The 16659-nt window shown below is 34.1% G+C and overlaps 1 non-coding gene across 1 annotated transcript; it reads left to right on the plus strand.

Annotated features, from left to right (window-relative positions):
- Window positions 1-1075: 1075 nt before the first annotated feature.
- On the plus strand, window positions 1076-1182 carry LOC131171503 (small nucleolar RNA R71). The gene has a single exon (XR_009142163.1). It is a non-coding gene; the product is annotated as a small nucleolar RNA R71 (small nucleolar RNA).
- The last annotated feature ends 15477 nt before the right edge of the window (window positions 1183-16659 follow it).

Raw genomic sequence — 16659 nt, forward strand, 5'->3', positions numbered from 1 at the left:
TTTGTAGAACCTCTAAAAATTTCCTAAACTGTTTGTCTAGTTTAGCTTTCTATAATCTTTAAGGAAAAGGTAATGGTGGTTAATACGGCTTGGGTAGTTCTTTCTTCTCTTCTTTCTTTTCCTCCTCCTTCTCGATACCATTATTAGCATGTGTTTCTTTTTCCTTTTGAGCTTCATTCTCACCAAAAGTTTAATAAGAATGTTCTTGCTTGTCTTCTAGTTTTTGGTTTTCTAACATCTTATCGCTCCTCAAAGTAATTGCCTTGCATTGCTCCTTTAGATTCATCTTAAGCTGACTAGGTAATTTACAAATGGCTTTACTTGAAGAACTGGCTTATTGAGCAATTTGATTTTCAAGCATTTTGTTATGAGTAGCCAATTGGTCCATTCTGGAAGTAAGCTGCTTGATCATCTCACTTTATTGTTACTGGGCTACTAAGAAGCTTTCCATCATGGATGCCATAATCATTTTTAGTTTAGGCTGTAGTGGTTGAGAAGGTTGTGGCTAATGAGGCTAGTTTTGATTTCTATTTTGAAAGCCTGGCAGTGTTGTTTGTATCCCTATTGTCTATTGATCGGCAGATTTTGTTGGTTCTGCTAGTTGGAACATGAGAAATTTGGATGGTTTCTCCATCCAGGATTGTAAGTATTTGCATAAGGATTTCCAATTGCTCTCTAGTTGAAGTTTCCATTATTATTCACATAGTTCACTTGTTCTATAGAGGGTTTACTATAGTTGTTATATTCTGAACTTTAGTGTCCTTCTCCACAATGGTGACAAATTTGGTTACTAGCTCCAATTGCATTAGCTTACATTATGTCAAGCCTCTTTGACAATTAGTCAAATTGAGCATTGATCATACTCAGTGTATCCAATTCTAGTACTCCAATTATTCTCCTTACATCCCCTTTTTCATTTGACCATTCAAAATTGTGATAAGCAACCCTCTCCGAAAGTTTAAAAGCTTCATTTGTGGTTTTCTTCATTAGATCTCCACCAGCTGCTGAGTTAATAGTGCTCCTTGTCGATGGTAATAGCCCATTATAGAAGTTTCAAATGATGAGCCAATCCTGGATGCCATGGTGTAGGCACTCCTTTTGAAGATCTTTATACCTTTCCCATGCATCATAGAGAGATTTATTGTCTTTCTGTCTGAAGGTATTGAGTTCAGCACTAAGTTTAGCTATCTTCCCTGGTAGAAAGTATCTTGCTAACAAGGTTTGTGATAAATCAGCCCAATTGGTGAATGATCCTGTAAGTTGAGATAATAGCTACTTTCGTGCTTTATCCCTAAGAGAGAATGGGAATTGTAACATCCCCACTTACATAGTGCATGCGTTATCTTCGTTCGATGATCGAGGTTGTTCGGCGAGCAGCCGAGTGAGATAGTCAGAAATGTTTGGAACTACACTTCGGTGATAGTAAACAGGCATAAAATGATGAAATAAATAAAAAGAAAATGCAAGAAAAATTAGGGAAATATAAAAGAGAGGAAATGAAACTAAGTTAAACGAGCTGGCACCATAGCGATAAGAGACCACACCAGGAAGTTACGGCGGAGGCAATTGCAGACCTCAGGACCCCAAGGAACCCTCAAAAATAATTTTTGAGATATAATTAAAGGCCTATAGAGGTATAATTGATATTAGAAATATCCAAGAAAAATTAATGAATTAGTACAAAGAAAAATGAAAAATTGAGAAAATGACAAAAATCAGTGTTACCGAAAAATCAAGAATACAACCCGAAGAGGGGCATTTTGGTCATTTGACACCTAGAATTGCCTTTTGACCTCAATGTCCATTAAAAATAAGTGGTATTAAAATTTGAAAATGTCATGAAAAATAAAAATGAGATACATAATGTAAATGGAGAAAGAATAGTGGTAAAATTACAATTTAGGAAACTTTGGATAATTAATTCTTTAATCCAAGTTAGTGCTCCACTAACTCATAATTTGGGACACTTATATAAGCCTTTGGACAATAGAATGCATCATCTTCAACCTTAGGAACCAACCAGCCGAAACATCCTCCATTAAAAACCTCCATGGCCGAATGAATTCAAGCTCCATGCACTCCCATTCCAAGCCTCATTTCACTTCAATTTCTTCATTAAAGCTTGCACACTCACCTTGAGGAAGCTATTGGGAGTAAGAAAAAGAAGATTTAGTGAGGTTTTGGGAAAGCTCTCAAGAGGTAAGTGTCCAATTTCCCTCCCTTTCTTTAGTAAATTTCATGTTTAGGTTAGGGTGTGTTGAATGGTAAAGGAAATTTGAGGAATTGTTGAGTTATTGACTTGTGCCATTTTCGGCAGCCATGAGAACATAAGTTGCTTAAGTTTTTCTTACTTCTAATGGATGGGAATTAGTGTTGATTAAGTCAATTTGAAGTTGTAGCAAATTAATTTTTATGTATATATACATTGAGCACTTGAATTTAGGGGTTTGGAAAGAAAATTGGAGACCTTAGCAAACTGTCACTCTTGACAGTCTTGGAGTTCATGAATTAATCTTTGATTTCATGAATTTCATTGATGAATTATAATTATGATGGTTTGAAGGTAGTGTATATGAATGAAAGTGGAAGTGTATGTACAAATTAAGTGAGTATGAGTATTGATATTGTGTTGAATTAAATTTTGAGAATTAGGGTTGTAATATATGCATTGAGCACTTGTGTATTCTGCCCAAATTGACATAATTGAGTTGTGATGAATAGTATAGAAGTGCCATGAATGCAATATTGTAGTACTGGGAGGAGGAGAATTGCCAATTGGAAGTGTAATTTTCATGTGCAAGTTGTGTTGTTATTGACAGTAGATAAATTGAGTTGTAAGTGAAAAATTGTGAACCCAATTGATATGAAGCCAATCGGAGGTAAAACTAGACATAAAATAGACCAACTTTCATGTAGAAATGTTGCTAAAATTCTATCCAAAAACTGACCTTAAAATTGACCTAATCCGGAATTGTAACTTTGCAAACTTAGAATTTAACCATGTGAACATTATCTATTCAATTGGCCATAACTCACTCAAAACATGTCCAAATGACCTAAAATTTTTATCAATGGAAAGCTTAGACATAGAACTACAACTCTTATGAAGACACCAAAGCCCAAAAATGACTAGAACTAAGTCAAATTGCTTGCCCAAGTTAGGGTACTAAATCTGCCAGAATTGAATTTGATGTAAAAATGACCTAAAATTGCATTGAAAATGCAATCTGTCTAGCTTTAGTAAATTGACCATATCTTAGTTTATACAACTCAGAATGACCTAAAATCAATGCCAAAAGTTCAATAAGACATAGAGCTACAAATTTGATTCTTTGACCAGAAGCTAAAAACCAATAGAAACAAGACATTTAGCTAGATCAATCTAGCATACCAAAACTGAAAAATTGACAATAGTATACAATAAAGGCTAGAAATAAATTAGTAATAAATGCTAACTTGTGACAATTGTAAATTTTACTATATTTGCATCATATTGAAATGCAAATTGTGACATGTTAATACTAGAATCAACTTATCGATGATGTATAAAAAGGGTTAACATTTTTGTTGACCAATGAAAGGCATAATGACTTATAAACCCTAAGAATAAAGAATTAAATATTTAAGCTTGTAAATGCCCTAGTATTGCCTAGTTGACTAGTTTGGATAGGTTGGCATGCCAATAAGGTTCTGACAGCTATACTGTAAGTGGCTTCACGCCACATTGTGATTTTAATAGCCTATGGCTATACGGATTGTGTTATTATACTTTGCTTATTGCCTGATTGATTATATGGCTTCTTAGCCATACTATTTGCACACCGGGAGATACTTTGTGACCGATGATGTGACGGCCTAAGGTAATAGGTACCCAGTGCTATTTTATCCATTTATCCAGTCTAGTTAGTGTATAGGCTACACGAGCAATTAATTTAAGTATTATTAAATTCAGACAACTAAACTAAGTGTATTGACATGCAGTACAACTAAATTAAGTACAAATGAAATATGCCCAATAAAAACATGAAAAGCTTTAGAAGAACAATCTTATTAAAGATTACTGAAGAATTAGTCTGCAAAGACTATTGGCATCGAAAATCATAAACAATTAATTTATTTTATTTTAGTATATTTCTCTTTATAATTGGCACCACTAAGCAAAATTGCTTACCGCGTTGCTTTTGTAACGCGTAGGTATTAGAGACATAGCTGGGGAGCCTAGCCGATCTACGACCGGGTGAGAGATCAGATCTGTACAGGAGTCCAGAGTCATCTGCACTGCATTGCATACACAGTAGGACTTAGGGATTTTTGTGTTTTGTCCTTCTATTGTGTTTTGTCCTTCTATTTTATTTTGAAATTTGACCCTGTATTTTTTAATATTATAAAATCTTTAAAGTTTGTAATAATTTGTACATATTTAATAACATAGAGATTTTTTGGATGTATTTGAATTATTATGGACTGTATTATGGAACTGTTTAATGACTGTGAAAGTCTATTGACTTTACTGAGAAATTGAGACTGTGAATGAAATTCTGATTTTGAGAATACTATATTGAGACTGTTTTTAATAGGTGTAGAAGGACTATTTGTCCAATTTACAGATGACACTTTACTGGATTTTTGTTAAAAATCTTGCAACGCTCATTTTTATCAAAATATAAAATAATAAACAATCATGATGTAAATTTCACACAAAGGTTTCCTAAACCAAATTGAGTATTCAGAAAAGAAGATAATCACAGACTAGGTGCTTCGGCACACCGTGTGGCACACCTTGCTCGGCTACATTATTGACGGGTGAGGGGTGTTACATTTAGTGGTATCAGAGCACGGTTTAGGCGTTTCTGGACCTAGATAGATTGCATACCATACATTGCATTTGTAAGTGTTAAGATGACTCTAATGCAGATCTATTTATTTTTGGTTATACGTGGTTAAGACATGGACTCGGAGTCCCAAGGGACAATAGAGAAAGAAGTAGAAAGCTTGCCAAAATTAAAAGGTAACTCAGCTCTAAAAAGTGAAGTCAAGAAAGATAAGATGTTAGAAAATCTAATCTATTAGGATATACTGTGGTAACTATGCAACATTCTCGATGTTTGTGCTATAAGCTGCAGATTACAGTACCGACTTGGGACTATTATATAAAGCTACATATTTCTAATAGTAAATCAAAATAAGGATAAAATTATAAAACTAAGACTAGTGAGACAAATTAAAGAGAAAGTAAAGAATTATAATACGAAAAAGCTAAAAGACAAGGAGATAACAGTCCCTCGATTATTTACACTGGATAAATTTTGAGGACGAAATTCCTTTTTAGAGGAAAAGAGTTATAATATCCTCACTTACGTAGTCTGTACGGTATACTATTCTGATGACTGAGGTTGTTTGGGCAGACAGCCAGAGTACAGATAGTCAGAAATGTCTGAAACTACACTTCGGTGATAGTAAACAGGCATAAAATGATGAAATAAATAAAAAAAAATACAAGAAAAATTAAGAAAATATAAAAGAGAGGAAATGAAACTAAGTTAAATGAGCCGGCACTGCAGCGATGGGTGACGGCATCGGAAAGTTACGGCGGAGGTAATTACCGATCCCAGGGCCACGGGGAACCCTCAGAAATAATTTTTGAGACATAATTAAAGGCCTATAGAGGTATAATTGACATTAGAAATGTCCAAGAAAAATTAATGAATTAGTACAAAGAAAAACGAAAAATCGAGAAAACGACAAAAATCAGTATTATCGAAAAATCGAGAATATAACCCAAAGAGGGGCATTTTGGTCATTTGACACATAGAGTTGCCTTTTGACCTCAATGTCCATTAAAAATAAGTGGTATTAAACTTTGAAAATGTCACACCCTACCCTTCTGTAAGGCATAACATGATCCCGTAGTATACCTAATGAATTACCAACTTCGTATACTGGTAACCCATTAAATACACTACAAGGGATTTTAAAACTTTTCTTATTTCTTTTTACAGTGGTGAGCACTATTTAAAGGTGTTAAAAACTTTTTTGAACTGAAGTGAAACAGCTAACATATTTGAATTATTAATAATTTTTGTAAAAATTTTGGCGGAGTGCCATCTGTATTTTGAATAAAACAGTTCTTCAAAAACCTATAAAAAGCACTTCAAATATATTTCTCAATCTCAACTCCAATATTTGATCAACTCAATATATTTCTCAACTCAAATCCACAGTAATTTTTCAGTATTTTCAAAGGCTGAGATAAAAGAAATATAGTACAAATTTTACAAGTCACAATTTATTTTACAACTTCAATGTACAACTTTAATTTACAACTGCTCAAAACCAAGAACATTATATACATACAGTGAACATACATTACAATGCAAAATGCAAACTATGGTATACTCAATATACCCGATGATCTCTCAGTGTAGTACTAGCAGCCTAGTCTGCTGCTCTGTCAGTCTGTCTACCTACGACAGCAATGAAAAGCTATCGCTGAGTAAAATTTACTCAGTGGTGCACAAATAACAATTTGAAATGCGATATATAAATCTTTTGTTGACAATTCACAAATCAAATAGTTCACAATTCCATTTCACAATTTACAAAGTTCATATAACACAAATTTGATCAAATTACTGAATAATACAGTTTTTCCAATCAATAATACCATTTGATCAAATAACTGAATAATACCGTTTTGCAAATCAATAACACAATTCGATCAAATAATTGAATAATACAATTTTGCAAATCAATAACACAATTCGATCAAATAACTGAAGAATACAGTGTTGCCAATCTATAACACAATTTAGGCCATGACAATTTTTCCACACATGCCGTGTTGTACACCACGATAAGACACTCACCCCAATAATCGAAATCAATGAGGGAGGAAGCTAGCTAAATAATGAATACTCATCCACACTTACCTCAGACTGGCAAGTCAAAGAGGGGGGGAACATAATCACACTCACCCCATACTGATAAGTCAAAGAGGGAGGAATATAATAACAGTATCATGCCAAGTGTGAATCAAAACAATTCCAAATCACAATATTTCATACAATTCCCAAATCACATTTTATCTCAAAGTAGGCAAAACAATAATTTCCAAATAAGATTCTCAAAGCCAAAACAATCAAAAGTTATTAATAACTCATTTCTCTAAATAAATTTTCTAATAAAAGCAGTGAATATAAAAAGTATTGTGCACAGACACAATTTAAAACTATAATGTTCAAATAAATTTTTAAGTAGAAAATAAGAAATCAAAATTATTGTGCACAAACACAATTTAAAACAATAACATACAAATAATCATAATTTATTTCAATTGAAAAATTCAAAAGAAATAACTATTGTGCACAAACACAATTTAAAACAATAACATACAAATGATCATAATTTATTTCAATTGAAAAATTCAAAAGAAATAACTATTGTGCACAAACCTCTGATATATGCCTCTTGGCCCTGACTCAGTGTTCCTTATGCTTCTCAATATCCTTTTCAACAGAAACACACAATTTAAAGTGTTTCAGTACTCATTTAAACCATTTCTAACAATAAGGCTTAATACTTACTTTATTGAATTCTATTATTTCCTTAGTCAACCTAAGATGTTGACCCTCGATACAGTCTAGGTGAATTAGGTTCTAATGTTACCAATATGTCACATTTGTAGCCTTTTAGTATTGGTACATGTTACCAAATTCATTCCCATGTATATTGCGTTTTATTGCAATTTGTCGAGTTCCGGTATACTAATTTAACCTAGCCGGACGACCTAGTTCTCTTGATTTTCGAGTTTCAGTCAAAACTACAAACTTGTAGATCTATGTCTTATTGCATGCGGGGCAAAATTTCAAGTCATTCTGAGTTTACTAGACTAAGTTATGGTCATTTTACTATTGCTGGTCAGAATGTACCGAAATTGGTCACTTTAAGTCATTTTAGGTCAATTTTGGTTCGGCCAGTTTTTGGACCCGAACTTGTGCAAGCTATTTGACTTGCTTATCATTTCTGGGCTTTGGTGTCTTCATAAGACTTGTAGATATATGTATCAACTATTCATGGTAAAAATTTCAGGTCAATTGAACCTATTTTGAGTGAGTTATGGCCAAAACACTAACTGCTGCCCAAATGGTCAATTTTCAGGTCTTAAATGCACTAATCCGAATTTGGTCATTTTTCAAGTTACCTTACAAGTAGAATTTTGGTAAGCTTCCTTGTAACACCCCTCACCCGTCTACAGTATAGTCGAGCAAGGCGTGCTACACGGCGTGCCGAAACACCTAGTCTGTGATTATTTCATTTCTTGAACTCAATTTGATTTTAAGAAGTCTTTTATGTAATATTCATATCATGCTGATACTATTGTCATACTTTGATAAAATCAGTGTTTCAAGATTGGTAATAAAAATTTGGCAAGGTGCCGTCTATATTTAGGACAAACTGTCCTTCCAAACCTGTTGAAAACAGTTTAATATGATGATATCAAAATCTCAAATATTTCACAGTCTCTATTTCTCAGTAAAGTCAATAGACTTTTACAGTCACTGAACAGTTCCATAATACAGTCCATAATAATTTAAATATATATAGAAAATCTCCATGTCATTTAATATGTACAAAATATTACAAACTTTAGAGCTTTCATAACATTACAAAATACAGGGCTGAATTTCAAATATACAACAAAAGTACAAAATACAAGATATCCTAAGTCCTACCATGTATCCAATGCAGTGCAGATGACTCTGGACTCCTATGCAGATCTGATGTCTCACCCGGTCGTAGGTCTGCTGGGCTCCCCAACTGTATCTCCAATACCTACGCGTTACAAAAGCAACGCGCTAAGAAATTTTGCTTAGTGGTGCCAAATATAAAGAAATATACACTAAAATAAAGTAAATAAAGTGTTTACAAATTTTTGGTGGTGCTATATGTCAGTAGACTGGATTTAGGTATTTGAATTTAATAGTACTTGAATTACTGCCCGTGTAGCCTATATCTTGCATCGATAAACGGATATACTGGCACTGGGTACCTAGTACCTCGGGCCGTCACACCATCGATCACAAAGTGTCTCCCGGTGTGCAAATAGCGTGGCTAAAAAGCCATATAGTCAATCTGGCGATAAGCCAAAAATAAATACACAATATGTATAGCCGTAGGCTATTAAAGTCACAGTGCGGCATAATAAGCCGTAAAAACACAGTATGGCATAAAGCCATTTACAAAACAACTGTTAGAATCCTATTGGCATGCCAACCTATCTATACTAGTCAACTAGGCAAACTAGGGCACATTATTAATTAACTGTTTAATTCTTCAATTTTTGGAGTTTACTAACTATTATATAATTCACAAGTCAATGCATATGTTGACCTTTTTAGGTAATATGGATAAGTTGTTTCTAGCATCAATATGTCAAAATTTATATCTCAATATGCTGCCAATATAGTGCAATTTAACATTTTTACAAGTTGGCATTCATTGCCAAAATGCTTCAAGCATCATTGTATGCAAAATGTCAAATTCTCAATTTTTGTGTGCTAGATTGGTCTAGCTTAAAGTCCTATTTCCCTTGGTTTTTAGCTTCTGGTCAAAGAAGCAAAATTGTAGCTCTATGTCTTATTGCACGCGGGGCAAAATTTCAGGTCATTCTGAGTTGTGTAGACCAAGATATGGTGAATTTGCTAAAGCTAGACAGATTGCACTTTTAGTGCAAAATTTGGTCAATTTTAAGGTCACTTTTGGTTCGGCAGATTTTGTGCCCGAACTTGTGCAAGCCATTTGACTTGGTTCTGGCCATTTCTGGGCTTGGGTGTCTTCATAAGACTTGTAGATATAGGTCTTAACTATTCATGGTCAAAAGTTTAGGTCAATTGGACCTGTTTTGAGTGAGTTATGGCCTAAACACTAACTGCTGCCCAAATGGTCAGTTTTCAGGCCTTAAATGCACTAATCTGGATTTGGTCATATTTAAGGTCAGTTTCTAGGCAGAATTTTGGCAACCTTTCTACATGAAAGTTGGCCTATTTGGTGTCTAGTTTCACACCCAATTGGCCTCATACCAATTGGGTTCACAGTTTGGTATTTATGGCCTAATTTAGGTGCTGCCTTCAATACACAACCTGCACAAAGCTCATACACTCCTAATTTAATGTTCCTTCTCCTCCTCATTACTACAATATTCAATCAACAACACTTCCATACATATATTGTACACAATTTCAGCAACAATTCTGGGTAGAATGTTCAAGTGCTCAATGCACACAATTCATCATTAAGTTCAACATTCACTTCCACCAAAATTCAACATACTTAAATGCTAATATTACACATATACTCCAACATATTCATACTTCAATATCACTTACACTTGCTGCCCACAATTTAACATTAACATATATCATTAATAACCACATGTTCACACACAAATTCATGCTATTAGGGGCTGCCAAACATGGCATTTTGCTCAAGGCATCAAGGTTCCATTTCACACCTTTAATCTAAACACTACATGCACATACTTAAATACAAACTTACTACAATTTTCATTTGAATTAATCAACCTTCATTTTCATTCATTAGAAGTAAAAATAACTCAAGCTCAACAAGGGTTCATGGCTGCAAAAAATGGACAAGTCCATTTCTCACTATTTCTTTCATTTCTCTTCACCAAAACACTCACCTCAACCTAAACACAAGCTTTACTAAAGCAAGGGAGAGGTTTTGGACACTTCCAACTTTTGGAGCTTATCAAAACTTCACCAAATATGGTTTTTCTTGTTGCCAATATCTTCCCCAAGGTGAATAGGCAAGCTTTAATGAAGGAAGCAAGTGAAAATGAGGGCTTGATGATGGAGAGAGAAAGCTTCCGCATGGTGGCCATGGAGGACTTTGAGAGGATCCATTCGGCAAGCTTCTCTCAAGGTTGAAGATGACCCAATTCTACCCACTAAGGTTTATTTTATGTAGTTTATAATATAGTTAATGGAGCACTAATGATTTGTTTAATGTTTAATTATATTAAGTTTCCCTTATTTACACATTTACCTCCTTTCTTTCACAATTTACATAATGTATCATAATTTAATTTTTCATGTCATTTCTAAAGTGTAATATCATTTATTTTTAATGGACATTGAGGTCAAAAGGCAACACTATGTGTCAAATGACTAAAATACCCCACTTCGGGTTACATTTCCGATTTTTCGGTAACACCGATTTTTATCTGTTTCTAAATTTTTCGTTTTTCTTTGTACTAATTTATTAATTTTTCTTTGATATTTCTAGTGTCAATTACATTTCAATAAACCTTTATCTATGTCTCAAAATTAGATTCAGAGGGTTCCCATGTCCGGGTCGGCAGAACGGCCTTCAAGGCGGTCACCCATCATTGTGGTGCCACTGCTTAACTTAGCATCATTTTCTCTCTTTCATTTTTGTTTGATTTTTCTTGTATTTTCTTTTTTTTATTTATTTCATCATTATATGTCTGTTCACTATCACCGAAGTGTAGTTCCAGACATACTGACTTGCCTGGACTGTTATTTGACTACTGGAGCAATAGAACGTACAGAACACGTATAGGGAGGATGTTACATTCCTTCATGAAAGTTGGCACATTTTGTGCCTAGTTTCACCTCCAATTGGTTTCATACCAATTGGAGCCACACACTTAAGGTTCTAAGCCAAAATACACACTGTCCTATTGCACCTTGTCCATCACTCATCAAATGATACATTTAACACTTACCAATTTACACATTCGTGCCATTTCTGTTTTGTACCATAACATGAACATATTTCAAAACACATTTTTGGTCACTTGGCAGCTTATAACCACACTCAATATGCACATTATAGTCCAGAATTTACCAAGTTCAATTTACACACAATTTAACTACACAACCAAGCTCATTTACATGTCCAAACTCAAACCCTCATACACATACACAAGCTACCATAACAAGTACCACAATTCAACATTAATATTCCATAAACCAAACCATGAAATAACATTTTTTTTGGTTCACCATTCAAGCTGCCGATTCATACATCTCTCTCCATTAATTTCCAAGCTTCCAAATTTAAACAAACATTCACATATACTTAGTATACATCACCCAATTTATTCCTACACACATAATCAACCCTTTAATCTACCATTTACAAGCAAGGATAAACTACCCTTAAGGAGTTTCCATGGCTACCAAAAATACACATCTCCCTTTAAACATCAAACTCCAAAAATCTCTCCACAATTAAAGTACCCATAACATCCTCACAATCTTTAATGAAGCAAGCATCAAAAACACCTACTTACCACTTTGGAAACTCTTCAAAACTTCACCAAAACTTGATCTTCTTGCTGCCTATCTACTGCCCATGGTGTGAGGATTAACTTTAATGAAGACAACTTGTGAAGATCATGGCTTGAAGGTAGTGCTTTTGCCCTTGCATGGTGGATGCCATGGATGTTTCCATGGAAGAAAGATTTCGACTAGAATTTTGAGAGGTGAGGAAGAAGATGATCTGCTATCCAAATGAAGAGGTAGTGGTCCACTTAGGTGAGTGAGTGGAGCACTAAGTGAGGTTTAACATTTGTTTAATCTTAATTTCCAAATTCCCTCATTTAGCTCCCTATTTTTGCTATTTACATTAAGTACCACCAATTTAATTTTTCATGACATTTTCCAACTGTAATATCATTTATTTTTAATGGACATTTAGGTCAAAAGACAACTCGGGGTGTCAAATGACCACAATGTCCATGTTCGGATTGCATTCCCGATTTTTCAGTAACACCGAGTTTTGTCCGTTTTTTTGATTTCTCACTTTTCTTTGTACTAATTAATTAATTTTTCTTTGATATTTCTAATGGTATTTATACTTCAATAGACATTTATTTAAGTCCTAAAAATATTTTTTAGGATTCCCCGCGGTCCAGGGCTAGTCAACGGTCCACGCCGCAACTTTCCGGTGCGGTCACCCATGGCTAGGGTTCTCGGCTCGTTTAACTTGGTTACATTTCATTACTATTATTTTTCCTTTTTTTTTCTTGTATTTTCTTTTCTTGTATTTCATTATTTTATGTCTCCTCATTCATATCTAAGTGTAGTTCTAAGCATTCTATCTGTCCGGACAACACCGGTCACTGGAACAGTAGAATGCACTATCGAACATAGGGGTGTTACAGAAAATGTCGTGAAAAATAAAAATGAGGTACATAATGTAAATGGAGAAAGAATGGTAGTAAAATTACAATTTAGGAAACTTTGGATAATTAATTCTTTAATCCAAGTTAGTGCTCCACTAATTCATAATTTGGGACACTTATATAAGCCTTTCGACAGCAGAATGCATCATCTTCAACCTTAGGAACCAACTAGCCGAAACATCCTCCATTAAAAACCTCCATGGCTGAATGAATTCAAGCTCCATGCACTCCCATTCCAAGCCTCATTTCACTTCAATTTCTTTATTAAAGCTTGTACACTCACCTTGAGGAAGTTATTGGGAGTAAGCAAAAGAAGATTTAGTGAGGTTTTGGGAAAGTTCTCAAGAGGTAAGTGTCCAATTTCCCTCCCTTTCTTTAGTAAATTTCATGTTTAGGTTGAGGTGTGTTGAATGGTGAAGGAAATTTGAGGAATTATTGAGTTATTGACTTGTGCCATTTTCGGCAGCCATGAGAACATAAGTTGCTTGAGTTTTTCTTACTTCTAATGGATGGGAATTAGTGCTGATTAAGTCAATTTGAAGTTGTAGCAAATTAATTTCCATGTATATGTACATTGAACACTTGAATTTAGGGGTTTGGAAAGAAAATTGGAGACCTTAGCAAACTGTCACTTTTGACGGCCTTGGAGTTCATGAATTAATGTTTGATTTCATGAATTTCATTGATGAATTATAATGATGATGGTTTGAAGGCAGTGTATATGAATAAAAGTGGAAGTGTATGTACAAATTAAGTGAGTATGTGTATTGATATTGTGTTGAATTAAATTTTGAGAATTAGGGTTGTAATATATGCATTGAGCACTTGTGTATTCTGCCCAAATTGACATAATTGAGTTGTGATGAATGGTATAGAAGCACCATGAATGCAATATTGTAGTATTGAGAGGAGGAGAATTACCAATTGGAAGTGTAATTTTCATGTGCAGGTTGCGTTGTTATCAGCAGTAGATAAATTGAGTTATAAGTAAAAAATTGTGACCCCAATTAGTATGAAGCCAATTGGGGTGAAAATAGACATAAAATAGACTAACTTTCATGTAGAAATGTTGCTAAAATTCTGTCCAAAAACTGACCTTAAAATTGACCTAATCCAGAATTGTAACTTTGCAAACCTAGAATTTGACCATATGAACAGTATCCATTCAATTGGCCATAACTCACTCAAAACAGGTCCAAATGACCTGGAATTTATATCAATGGAAAGCTTAGATATAGACCTACAACTCTTATGAAGACACCAAAGCCCAGAAATGACCATAACTAAGTCAAATTGCTTGCGCAAGTTAGGGTACTAAATCTGCCAAAATTGAATTTGACCTAAAAATGACCTAAAATTGCATTGAAAATGCAATCTGCCTAGTTTTAATAAATTGACCATATATTGGTCTATACAACTCAGAATGACCTGAAATTAGTGCCAAACGTTCAATAAGACATAGAGCTACAAATTTGCTTCTTTGACCAGAAGCTAAAAACCAATGGAAATAAGACATTTAGCTAGATCAATCTAGCATACCAAAACTGAAAAATTGACAATACTATACAATAAAGCCTAGAAATAAATTGGCAATAAATGCCAACTTATGAGAATTGTAAATTGTACCATATTGGCATCATATTGAAATGCAAATTGTGATATATTGATACTAGAATCAACTTATCCATGATGAATAAAAAGGGTCAACATTTTTATTGATCAGTGATAGGCATAATGACTTATAAACCCTAAGAATAAAGAATTAAATATTTAAGCTTGTAAATGCCCTAGTATTGCCTAGTTGACTAATTTGGATAGGTTGATATGCCAATAAGGTTCTAATAGCTGCACTGTAAATGGCTTCATGCCACATTATGATTTTAATAGCCTATGGCTATACGGATTGTGTTATTATACTTGGCTTATTGCTTGATTGATTATATGGCTTCTTAGCCACACTATTTGCACACCGAGAGATACTTCGTGATCGATGATGTGACGGCCTGAGGTACCAGGTACCCAGTGTTATTTTATCTATTTATCCAGTTTGGTCAGTGTATAGGCTACACAAGCAGTTAATTTAAGTATTATTAAATTCAGACAGCTAAACTAAGTGTATCAACATGCAGTACAACTAAATTAAATATAAATGAAATATGCTCAATAAAAACATGAAAAGCTTTAGAAGAACAATCTTATTAAAGATCACTGAAGAATTAGTCTGCAAAGACTATTGGCATCGAAAATCATAAACAATTAATTTATTTTATTTTAGTGTATTTCTCTTTATAATTGGCAACATTAAGCAGAATTACTTAGCGCGTTGCTTTTGTAACGCATAAGTATTAGAGACACAGCTAGGGAGCCCAGCCGATCTTCGACCGGGTGAGAGATCAGATCTGCACAGGAGTCCAGAGTCATCTGCACTGCATTGCATACATGGTAGGACTTAGGGATTTTTGTGTTTTGTCTTTCTGTTGTATTTTGCAATTTGGCCCTGTATTTTGTAATATTATGAAAGCTTTAAAGTTTGTAATAATTTGTACATATTTAATAACATGGAGATTTTCTGGATGTATTTGAATTATTATGGACTGTATTATGGAACTGTTTAATGACTGTGAAAGTCTATTGACTTTACTGAGAAATTGAAACTGTGAATGAAATTGTGATTTTGAGAATACTACATTGAGAATGTTTTTAACAAGTGTAAAAGGACTGTGTGTCCAATTTACAGATGACATTTTGTCGAATTTTTGTTAAAAATCTTGCAACACTCAGTTTTATCAAAACATAAAATAATAAATAATTATGATATAAATTTCACACAATGGTTTCCAAAACCAAATTTAGTATTCAAAAAATAAGATAATCACAGACTAGGTGCTCCAGCACACCGTGTGGCACTCCTTGCTCGGCTACACTATAGACGGGTGAGGGGTATTACATTTAGTGGTATCAGAGCACGGTTTAGGCATTTCTGGACCTAGATAGATGGCATACCATGCATTGTATTTGTAAGTGTTAAGATGACTCTAATGCATTTCTATTTAATTTTGGTTATACGTGGTTAAGACATGGACCTGGAGTCCCAGGGGACAATCGAGAAAGAAGTAGAAAGCTTGCCAAAATTAAAAGGTAACTCAGCTCTAAAAAGTGAAGTCAAGAAAGATAAGATGTTAGAAAATCTGATCTATTAGAATATACAGTGGTAACTTTCATGTAGAAAAATGTTGCTAAAATTCTGTTCAGAAACTGACCTTAAAATTGACCTAATCCGGAATTGCAACATTGCAAGCCTAAAATTAAACCATATGAACAGTAGCCATTCAATTGGCTATAACTCACTCAAAACAGGTCCAAATGACCTGAAATTTATATCAATGGAAAGCTTAGACATAGAACTACAACTCTTATGAAGACACCAA

Source organism: Hevea brasiliensis, chromosome 12 (assembly GCF_030052815.1).
Source record: "Hevea brasiliensis isolate MT/VB/25A 57/8 chromosome 12, ASM3005281v1, whole genome shotgun sequence".
Taxonomy (NCBI): domain Eukaryota; kingdom Viridiplantae; phylum Streptophyta; class Magnoliopsida; order Malpighiales; family Euphorbiaceae; genus Hevea; species Hevea brasiliensis.